Source organism: Nomascus leucogenys, chromosome 14 (assembly GCF_006542625.1).
Source record: "Nomascus leucogenys isolate Asia chromosome 14, Asia_NLE_v1, whole genome shotgun sequence".
Lineage (NCBI taxonomy): Eukaryota > Metazoa > Chordata > Mammalia > Primates > Hylobatidae > Nomascus > Nomascus leucogenys.
In genome coordinates, this window is record NC_044394.1 from 43,319,975 (window position 1) to 43,331,650 (window position 11,676).

Below are 11,676 nucleotides of genomic sequence, written 5' to 3' on the forward strand. Positions count from 1 at the left end.
CCTCTGCGTGTGCCCCTTATTGATGGTATTTTTATTAAAATGCACATACACAAAAGAAAAATAAACGTCCCAGCTTCATGTAAACAGTAGTGTTTATTCAGAAAGCATAAACCCCAGTGCTCTTGGAAGGTTTTTCCGAGATGGACCAGAGGCTCCAATCAGAGGCTTCATGTGTAAGAAGCAATTACAGCATAAAGGAGCAGGTGAGAGCCAGGGAAGGATCACGTGGGGATCTGAAACTTGAAATGGCCTCAAGCCAGACAGCACAAGGCAGCCCAGACAAGACACCCTCAACCCACGTGCACCAAACCCAGCCTCAGCACCTAGCCCACCCCGATGGGAAGGGGAGGTGGTGGCTTGTTGCTGCTCATGACCTCCTGGGGAAGGAGGCAGCTGAGATCAAAATGAAATAAAGAACCTGGTAATTGCTTCCGCATTCACACAAGAAACCTCATGTCTGAGGGCAAGACAGGCAGGGGCTGCCCCCTGGGAGCCCTGAGATCAACATTTCTGAAGCCCTGCCACCTGCCTATCCCTTGTAGGGATTCAAGTCCAAATAGCCAGAGCCTCTGGCAGAGGAGATGGGGGAAACTGAGGTAGCCCTAGGGTCCTCCTCTCAAGTCAAGTTGCCTGGAGACTGTAGCAGCTATGGTTGAGGCTGCTGAGGAAGCACAGACCGCCCCAGGCAGCAGCTGAATCTGAAGACTCCAGGGCCAGGCCATCGGGTCAGGCATTCAGGAACGTGAAAGCTGACGGCTCTGAGCCAGGAGGCTCTTTGGCTGCTGTCCTCCGGGACGATGTTCAGGGGGTGCGGGGAGCATCGGGATAGGACTCTCCTGCAGCAGCCCCCTGGCCCCCACCAGGCGGGGACAGGCCACCAGCTGCATGCCAGCAAACAAGGAGTCACAGCTCCATGCACAGCTGCTGGGGCCTCTCTTTGGGCTGTCCGTGCCCACTAGGACGGGTTCAGGTCCCCACCCCCTGCTTTCTGCCAGTCTGGCCTCGGCCTCGCTGGGGTCTCCGGGGGCTGGAATGGGGGAGGCATCTGAGGGTGGGGTGGGCACAGGGCTGGACGGCATCCCAGGTGAGGGAGCAGGGCTCCGGGGCGAGACTGCGGTTGAACTCAGAGGCTGGAGGAAGACCTGGCTCCCAGCGAGAGGCACAGCGTCGGTCAGCAGGTCAGATGGGCCTGGGAGGGCGGCTGTGGGGCCAGGCTCTGCTGAGGTGCCCCGGGCAGGGGGCAGCTGCCCACAGGAGGCCTCAAAGTGCCTCAGGATCTGAAAGAGGAAGGAGGAACCAGGGAGGTTCCTATGCAACCCTGGGAATTGTGGGGACCAGGGTCCGCCTCTCCCTAGGACCTCCTCAGTCCGTCCACCCAGAGGGCAGGGCCACCTCTGGACAGGACACCGGCTGCTGGGAGGGGGCTGGGGCAGTGCACCCAGTTGTCATCCCACCGAGAGCAGCTGCTGGGCTGGTGCTGGTGACACGGGGCAGGTGTCACATACACACCTCGAATCTTGCTCCTTCACTCACTACTATACAAAAGGACACCCTCCCCGTCATAACCCACCAGGCACTGCTGGGGAGAGTGAACACGTGGCCTGGCACATCTGGGCATTTCCAACTGTTGGACGCAGGGTTCTTCCAGCATGCCCGTTTTAGAAACCCCACTACGAGGTTCGCCTGCAGTGGTGCGAACCCCAGGCTCACTCGTCGCTCTGACTGCCAATGACAGATAAGGATGACTTGGGGATAGGTGACTGAGGATCTGTGTTTCCAGCAGCCAGGGAGAAAACAGGAAGAAAGAAGATGGGGTGCCCACAGGCAGAAGGAAGATGCCAGGGCCTGGCGGCAGGGAGAGGCCTCCCAGTGTGATTCCAGTGGCCTCCAGGCAGTTCAGAGCGTTCAAGTGCACAGAGATGAAATGGCAGAACCATTTCTGCCCTCCGGAGCTTGGGAGCTGAGCACGAGCTGTGTCATGGGTGGCAAGCTGCATGTGGTCAGGGAGGGCTTCCTGGAAGAGGTAAGTGTGAGCCAAGACACAATGGCAGGAACATTAAGGCAGAGGAGTTTGGGGGCTTCCAGGAACAGGTAGAGGCCAGTGTACTGTGAGTGCCGCAGAATTGGGGTGGAAGGCAGGAAGGCAGTGGGGAGGTGAGGACCCTGACTTGCTGCTGCTCCCTCTGCCAGCGGGACAGGGACTTGAGAGGGGGGTCCCGGAAGGGCTGACCAAGTGCCAGGCAGGGACGGGGTGGCTGTGGACTGCAGTGTATCTCCTGCTGTACCCTTGGACCCCGTTGTGCGTGTGGCCTCTGCAGCTGCCCACCTTGATGGCCTTGTTGGTCACAGGTCCCGGGCTGCACATGCTGAGCTCCTGCAGCCACGGCCGGGTGCAGAGGAGGATGTGCTCCTGGGGAAGGAGGTCGGCGCTCCCTAGGGAGGCGATGGCACACAGCGCCCTCTGCTGGTGAAGGGAGGGGACATCAGCACCCATGGGGCAGCTGGTCCATGCCCCGGAGGCCTATCTGGCCATCTCTCTCCCTCTTCTTCCTCCTCATCAACAACTGGAGTGCCAGGAGGCCCCAGGGACAGCTCCACCAGAGCCCTGTCCTCACCACCTTACACCCCAGCTCCCGGACACCAGAGCCATGTCCTCCCCTGCTCCTGGACAGACCCCAGCAAGAAGCACGTGACCTGCTGCCCTGATTGCCTTGCCTTCATTCCTCTGCATGCCCCCCGACACGTGCACACACGTGTCCACACTCTCTTGCCATGGCCATTCCTCATTACGCCTTCTTCACAATCACCCAACAACCTAACCCCAATCTTCTTCCTTAACTCAGAGAAGCACAGTAACACACAGCCTCAGCCTGGCAAGCATTACACCAATGACAATTTATACCATTCATGGGGATAAAGGATTTTTATGTTTCTTTCCTTGTTACTAAGGAATGTTTAAAAGTGGTATTTTCTTATTCATGGCAACAAATTTTTTTAAATGGACATTGATGTGTGATAGCTGTGACATTTTTTCTGTAAAATTCTGCATTTGGCTCCTTATTTGTTTTCTCAAAGTTTTTTTATTGACTTTTTATGTTTCTTTAAAAGATTATCTTCCTCCTTTCTAAAAAAAATCAATATTACTCTAATGGAAGTTGTATTTTCTTAAATGTTAGCACATTCTGTCCCTTTTTATCTTATTTCCTATAGCAGTTCCTTCACAGTACAGTAAATCTGAAATAGATTTAGATATAATTGGGTCAGAGATTGTTAAATATATTAAATAACCAGCCTCTCTACTTAGTCCTGTAAAATTTCCAGAGGCAAAATACATTTCCTTTTTTTTTTTTGTCCATCACTGCAGAGCATTTCTCCCCACTGAAATTAACTAAGTGGAAATTTGTTCATGATCTGAAATTATTCTGTGTAGGTATCTCTTATTTGTACCCCGTGGTTGTGGAGAAACAGGTTTTAATAAAGATGCATTGAAGAGGCCGGGCGTGGTGGCTCACACCTGTAATCTCAGCACTTTGGGAGGCCGAGGTGGGTGGATCACGAGGTCAGGAGATTGAGACCATCCTGGCTAACACGGTGAAACCCTGTCTCTACAGAAAACATGAAAAATTATCCAGGCAAGGTGGCCAGCGCCTGTAGTCCCAGCTACTCGGGAGGCTGAGGCAGGAGAATGGTGTGAACCTGTGAGGTGGAGCTTGCAGTGAGCTGAGATCACGCCACTGCACTCCAGCCTGGGCAACAGGGCGAGACTCCATTTCAAAAAAAAAAAAAAAATGCATTGAAGATTCCCAGTTTTCCTGAGTTCCTCTGTTTATTTATTTGTGCTGTGTTTGACTCACCAGAATGCTGAATCTCGAAGACCCATCATTGTCATCAAGCCCTTCATCATTTTCCTCTCTCGTGACATTAACAGATGCATAGTAAATGAATGAGGAAAGTGAAATAATACAGGAAAAAAGGTATAAATCAGTTATAACTCTTGATTGACCAATGAAGGAATGCATCTTCATATTTTTTCCAGTAACTGACATCAGCTCCTCCATCACTGAGTGATTTGTTGTGATCTGAAGAAAGGCATTAATAAGCAAAATTTGTATGTTAATGAATAGCATGCTGTTTTCTTTTAACCATCTATTTTCCTCTGGATGTATAATTGGCCTATTGGGACTTGATACTAACCTAAATTTCCACTTCTATGTCCTGTCATTGACCTACTGGGAGCTTGGAGTCCAGGCATTCTGAGTTACTCACCATTCTCAGAATTTACTGTGTGTTTCATTACCTCCCTGCCTAACATTACTTTATGATTTGCTTGGCATCCCTTTTCTGAATTTATATATTTAGTAAGCCACCCCTCATCTCAAGCTTCAAGCTGGAATGTTATTTCAGTTAGGCATTCTTCCATGGCATTCTAAGGCTGAGAAGGTTTTTACTCATTTACTTATGAGGACCTGATTTATAGTTCTGTAATAGTCTACTTCTGTTCTAATAATTTTCTTATATGCCTGGCTTCCCAACAAAGTTGAGTCCATGAATGAGATACTTTTTCTTCTGTTTGTATCTACATTCCGTGGTATATAGTCACTTCAGTAAACTTCAGAGTGAGCAAAGGAAATAACAAGGCTATCCACTTATATTTTCTTTCATGAAATTTTGATGCCTCTAATATCATTAACTTGCATTAAACATTAGTTTGCTTTGAACATTTTGTACTCACTTCTATAATAGCGGCATTAATGGCAGCTTGAAGAGCCACAAAACCTTCCTTCCAGAATACTGAAACTTCACAGTAAACATCTTCATTTGTTTCATAACAATGAGCTTTGTGAAAAAACAAATCATAACTATTATTACGTCACTATCTATATTATTGAAATATGATTTTAACACTGATTATAGCAAACAGTGGACTTTACAATGACCCCAAATTCCAAATGTTCTTATTTTGACTCAAAGCTTATGAAAACGTAAGTTATAATAATGATTCTCAAAATGAATCAGGCAGACTCATGAGGTGGAACACTCTTAGGAAATGTTTTACATTAAATTATAACACTCTAAGCTTTCTCTTACCATGTCCTGTGCTTTTCTGCTGATCAAGAATTTTGTTGATCTCTTCTCTTTTCTGATTTGTATTGTGAAAACCACGTATTTTAATGTTTTTCAAAAGTTCACAGAGCCTAACATGGATTGAGAAACACTAAACTAAACCTTTTTCTAACACTGGATATAACACAGGCATAATAAGCAAATGGAAGTTCAAGTAAGATTACTTACTACGCTTAAATCATGCCAATCAGAATATCTTTTGAAGAAAAGGATTTATTTAAAAAGAGCTATCAGTCCATTTAATAGTAAACTATATTAAAGAGATATCCTTGAATAAGATGAATTAAAATTGAGTATAGGAATTAAATGCATATTACATGAAATAATCTTGAGATATTTCAGATATACAAATGATATAAAAATACAATAAACACGCATGGACTCACTATGAATTTGCAAAATAAATGCATCATTTCAAATACAGTTAGAATCTCTTGTGCACTTCCCCAGCACCAAGTTTCTAACTAGCTAACTGCTTTCCTGAACGTTATGTTTATATATATGCCACTATATATCTCTAAACTATATATATAATTTAAAAAATTAAACTCTACTAATAATTATTATGAACTATGCTCATTTGTTCCATATTATGATTCTGAAATGTAAATAAATGGCCTCATTTAATTTTTTCTTCTTTTTTATGGTAATGGAATCCCACTGCAGGAATGTAAATCCATATATTTATCCATTCTCCTGTTGATAACAATTTGGTTAGTTCCTTTTTTCTTTTCGCGATTACCAGAAAAAAAATCTGCTGCTATAAAAATCTGTATATATGTCTTCTTGTAAATATATCTGTATTGGTCAGGATAGTCTCTTGTATGTTACAGTAATAACCCCTAAATCTCAGTGATTTATCACAGTAAACATGTATTTCTCACTCAGGCTACAAATTCAGCAGAGGCGTTTGGTAGGAGGGTTGAGTTGTACTGTCTGTACTATATACAACTCCTTAGTTTGCAGAAGCAGGTGAGAAAAGATGAAGAACTTATATTTGCGTTTAAATGCCTTGGGTCTAGCTATCTTATTATGACTACAAAAAGTAATTATTCTATGTCCTCAGGAAGAAAAGGAGAATAGGCTGCAAATCTTTAACACAGGTATGAGAGTTTCACTAATAAGATTTCTATGATGATGAGTTATAGGTTATGTGCACATCAAGTTTAAGACTTGTATTTCAAATGTAACTTAAAACTACCATACCAAAATTAAAAGCACAGAAACCCACAAGAGCCATAACACGATAGCCAAGCAAGCAACCAAGTATTATGTATTGTTTTATTTGTGGACGAATATGTATTAATTGCAATATCATATGAGCTTCATGTTTTCAGTATAAGACATCATATGTTGTAAAATCTAGGTAATCACAGGGTTAATTGGATAAAATATGGGATTTGTTTATCTGCTACTTAAGACATAATCTTCTGGCTTACTTTGTGAGTCACACTCTAAACATTTGGTTTTAACATGTGATGTAATAAATTTTAATAAGGCTCCCTTTTGAAAGGGGAAGAGCTCTGTATGAGCAGGAAAATGTGTCTGTTGATGCAGTGAAATGAAGTTATTTTAATGTATTCCTTTTTACAGCTATGTAGGCAATTGTCAATCATATTTCTACCAGCAAAACAAAACTATATATGTGTGAGTGTGTGTGTATACCTGTGCGAGACAGAGAGAGAAATAGGGATGGAAGAGAACACTAAGTCTAATGCATTACAATTTAGTTAAATTTTCAACGTAAGTCAGACTGCCCACAAGAGTATCATTTGGCCGGGCGCCGTGGCTCATGCCTGTAATCCCAGCACTTTGGGAGGCCGAAGCGGGCGATCACCAGGTCAGGAGTTTGAGACCAGCCTGGCCAACATGGAGAAACCCCGTCTCTACTAAAAATACAAAAAAAATTAGCCAGCCGTGGTGGCGGGCGCCTGTAATCTCAGCTACTCGGGAGGCTGTGGCAGGAGAATCGCTTGAACCCGGGAGGCAAAGGTTGCAGTGAGCCCAGATCGTGCTTGCACTCCAGCCTGGGCAACAATAGCAAGACTCCGTCTCAAAAAATATATATATGTATATATATATACAGATAGAAAGATGATAGATAGATAGATACAGATACAGATATAGATGTAGATATAATTTAAGATATTGCAGAGTGTGTGTGCTGGAGCGTGGAATGACCTCTGAAAACAGGCTGCAGGGGGCATCGTGTGGTGGGGCACGGACCCCGCGGTGCGAGGGGACCCTGAGCTCCCAAGGCTGAGGGTCAGAGGCAGGGCCTGGGGGCCCCAGGGCAGCCTCCACAGCCAGACACAGACACAATAAGCATCCTTGTCCATGACACAGGGGACACAGTGCTCGGTGAGCCAGGTCAGGATCAGATGCTGGTGGTCTCTGTCTAGTGCGGGTCTCGCTTTCTGATGCAGGTGCGCCTTGGGCCCCCACAGGAAGCGGTCACATCCAGACTCACCAGGCCTGAGATGTTGGAAGATGGAGAGCGCTTGCCACGGGAAAAATCCTCCAGGAACACAAGAATGAAACTTGGCCTGCAGCTGGGACATCCTTCTCTACAGCTGGTCTGCAAGGCAGGTGCTCTGCACATGCTCCTTAGCTGACTCCAAGGCAGAGAAGAAGCACGTGAGCCACACCCCCACAGCAGGCATGGACATTTGCCTCCCTTTTATAATAGCTGTATTCAAATGAGGTATCCTGGAAGCCTCGTTCTGATAGGATGAGAGCAGACTCTGTACTACAACACGGATTGGATAATAGTCTCCAACTCTGATTGGTTAAGATTGTGCAATCAGAGATGGAGATTATTATCCAATAAGAGTTGTCAAAAAGGTTCCTTGCGCAGGGATCCTCATGGACCGGAAGTGACGATGACCGGAAGTGACGACGACCGGGAGCGTGTGCGGTGCACGCCTGCCTTAAGGCCAGCCTCGAGGCCAGCCTCAGATAAGGGTGTTCCAGGTGCAGGCGAAGCGACCTCCATGTGTTCCTGGAGGACCGTCCCAAGACCCTCTCGATTCTCCCAACCTCTCGGGCCTGGTGAGTCTGGATGTGAGTGCATCCCACGGGGCCCAAGGCACAGAGAGAGAGAGGAACGGGGTAGGGGGAGGGAAGCGTGTGCAGGAGCCAGGAGCGCCAGGCTGCCCGGGCTTCACCCCATGGCCGCCGGGAGCTGCGGCCCCACTCGGCCAAAGGCAGAGTCCGGCCTTCCTGCTGCTGGCACTGTCACCTCCCTGGGGTCCTGCCTTCTGGGTCTGGCACTGGAAATAAGCTAGCGAAGCAAAATTTCGTGAATATTGGCCTTTGCATCTTTTTCTTCATTTTCAATGCTGGTTTTTCTGTTGGGTCATTTATGTTCTTACATTGATTTGGATAATTTTAAAATGTATTTTATAAATTAATTCTTCATGGACTCATTTCTAGTGTAGATAGTTGTTTCCTAGTCTGGTCATTGTTCCTTAATTTTATTTTGCATTTCTTTCTTGCTGATACATAGGAATCTAATTGATTTTATGTATTCATCTTGCATCCTGTAGCCTGGCTTAATTCACATATTCATAGGCATTATTTTTGGATTGTGGTGTATTTTTCATGTACATAATAGTGTCAGCCACATACAATAACAGCTGTATTGCTTAAATGTTGGTTCTTATGCCTTTATTTTTGTTTTATTGTCGCAGTTACACCTCCAGCACTGTGTGAAATAGAGGGGATGTGTCCAGGAAGTCTTGCTTGGTTCTGATTACAGTGGAAAAGCTTCAGTGGTCCTGTATTGTAATTTCATTTTAGACAAGCTTAGTCAGATTAAGGAAGCTGCCTTCCTTTACATTTGCTAAGAGTTATGACTAATTGTTGAATTTGAATAAATGCTTTTTTTACATATATTGTGAATAATAATGTTTTTCTCCTATTTTTCTGCAAATAGGATATTTTACATGATCTATTTTTTAATGTTAACCAATCCTGCATTTTTTTAGTATATCCCACTTGGTATCCATGTGTTATGTTTTCATATGTGGTTTAATTCATATGATACAATTTTTCTTAGAATATTTGTATCTCTGGCCAGATGCGGTGGCTCACGCCTGTAATCCCAGCACTTTGGGAGGCCGAGGCGGGTGGATCACCTGAGGTCAGGAGTTCGAGACCAGCCTGACCAACATGGCAAAACCCTGTTCCTACTAAAAATACAAAAATTAGCTGGATGTGGTGGCGGGCGCCTGTAATCCCAGGTACTTGGGAGGCTGAAGTAGGAGACTTGCTTGAACCCAGGAGGCAGAGGTTGCATTGAGCTGAGATTGTGTCACTGCACTCTAGCCTGGGAGACAGAGCGAGACTGCATCTCAAAAAAAGAATATTTGTGTTTCTGTTAATGAAAGAGTGGGTCTATAATTTTCTTTTTTTCTAATGTCCTGTTCAGATTGTGGTATCAACGTGATGCTAGCCTCACAAAACAAAATTGAAAAATAGTCCCTATATTTCTTCTCTTTGGAAGGGTCTGAGAAATTTAGGTGTTTACTTCCTTAAATATTTGGAATATTTCTTTAGTCTGGGCATGGAATTTTACTTGTGGAACATTATTTGTTAGCTGTTGTTTTTTTTTTTTTAACAATTCAAATCCTTCAGTATATATGGTAGTTTTCTTGTTTTACGTTATTTCTGTGTCCAGTTTTGTAAGTTTATTTTTCAATGTGATGTAATTTCATCTCTGTTGTCAAGCTTGCGGTCCTAAGTATTTCTCAAAATTTTCGTAGTATCTTGATACACTGCTCTGTAGAGCAGGCCTCTGTTTTCATTCCTGATATTGGTCTTTTGCGTCTTTTCTCTTTGCCTTAATCAGTTTCGCTAGTGGTGTATTTAGTATATTAATGTTTATAAACCAATTTTTTTTTTTTTTTTTTTGAGACGGAGCCTTCCTCTGTCACCCAGGCTGGAGTGTAGTGGTGTGATCTGAGCTCACTGCAAGTTCCGCCTCCTGGGTTCATGCCATTCTCTGGCCTCAGCCTCCCGAGTACCTGGTACTACAGGCACCCGCCACCACGCCTGGCTGTATAAACCAATTTTTATCCTTGATTTGTCTCCATTACATTTTTTTTTCCTATTTCATTGATGTCTGCTCTTTATTATTACTTTCATTCTGCATTCTTTCATTCTAATCTTTTTTAGTTCTTGAAAGGTTTATGTGATTGATTTTCAATATTTTTTCTATTCTAGCACATTCCCTTAATGTGTGTCCTGTTTCTATCTAAGTGGGGATTTATCAGGCAGCCCACATTTTCCCATAGGTGTTTCCAGACCCTGTGTCTGCAGCCGCGTTGGCCTCCCAGTGTCTCCACCCTGTATGCTTGCAGCCATGTCAGGCTTTGTGTGTCTCCATCCTTGTGCCTGAAGCCTGTATCTTCTCCAGTATCACCATCCCATAATGACTGAAGCCTATGTCTGCCCTTGTGTATTGTCACCTGGTCTGTCCTCTGCCTGCAGTTTATGCCAGCTGTCAAATCTCCATTTCTTGCACTTGCAGCCCATGCCAGGCGTGTGAGTCTCCATTCTGTGTGCTTCCAACACATTACTTGCTTTGAGTGTTGCCATCTCCTTAGCCTTCAGGCAGTAGCAGTCCTCCAGTGTCTCAATCCCTGTGCTTGCAGCCCATTCCGATATTTTCGTCTGTCTGTCCCCTGAGCTTCTGCCCATGCCAGTCCGTGTTTGCTGCATTCTCTGTCGCTCTAATCCATGTCCACAGTCAGTGTTTTCATTCATGCTTTTCAGTCGTGTCTCCACTCGTGTGTCTCCTTCTGTGCCTTTAGCCCATTTTTGTCCTTTTTCTGGATCATTTCTCCCAGGAGACTATGCCCAAAACTCCTATCCCCAGTGTTTGTACCTGCAGCCAGTCTCTTTCGTTGGGTATCTCTGTCTGTTGTTACTGCAGCAGAGGCCTGTCATTGAGTGTGCCTGCTTTCCAGCCCTGTCTTCCTGTGTCTCCAGCCTTTGTCCATGCAGCCCACGGCAGGACTCTTGTGACTCCACCCTTCAGCCTACAGCCACATCTACCTTCAGGTGTCTTTATCTCTGTGCTTCCTGCCCATGCCAGCCTTCACCTACTCCTCTGTCCTGCCTCTGTACCGATGTCTGTCCGTGCTGTGCCTCTCTGCCATGCATCTGCAGTCAGTGAGCTCCCTTTGTATCTGGATGCCTTATGACTCTAGCCCAGGTCTTCCCTCCTGTGCCTGCAACTCATGTCTGCCCTTGAATGTCCCCATCCTCTGTGCTTGTTGCCCATCAGCAGGGCCTAGCGTGTTTCCACTCTCAGTGCCTGCACCAATGTCTGCCTCTAGGGTCTCCGCTCATGGTGCCACAGTTTGATTTCCCATCTCTACTCTCCTGGGGTGGATTCTGGCATTGTGACTGAGGAGAGAGAGGTGACCCATAAAAGGGAAGGCTGGAATGATGTAATGGGCAAGGAGCTGCCATTGGCGGGGGGACGCACAGTGTTGGAGAAGATATGAGTAGTCAGAATCCTCCCTGCATTGGGGCGCTCACATG

General features: G+C 45.5%; 1 pseudogene; it reads right to left on the reverse strand.

Annotated features, from left to right (window-relative positions):
• Positions 1–726: 726 nt before the first annotated feature.
• Positions 727–2,494, reverse strand: LOC100606547 (annotated as a pseudogene).
• Positions 2,495–11,676: the final 9,182 nt, after the last annotated feature.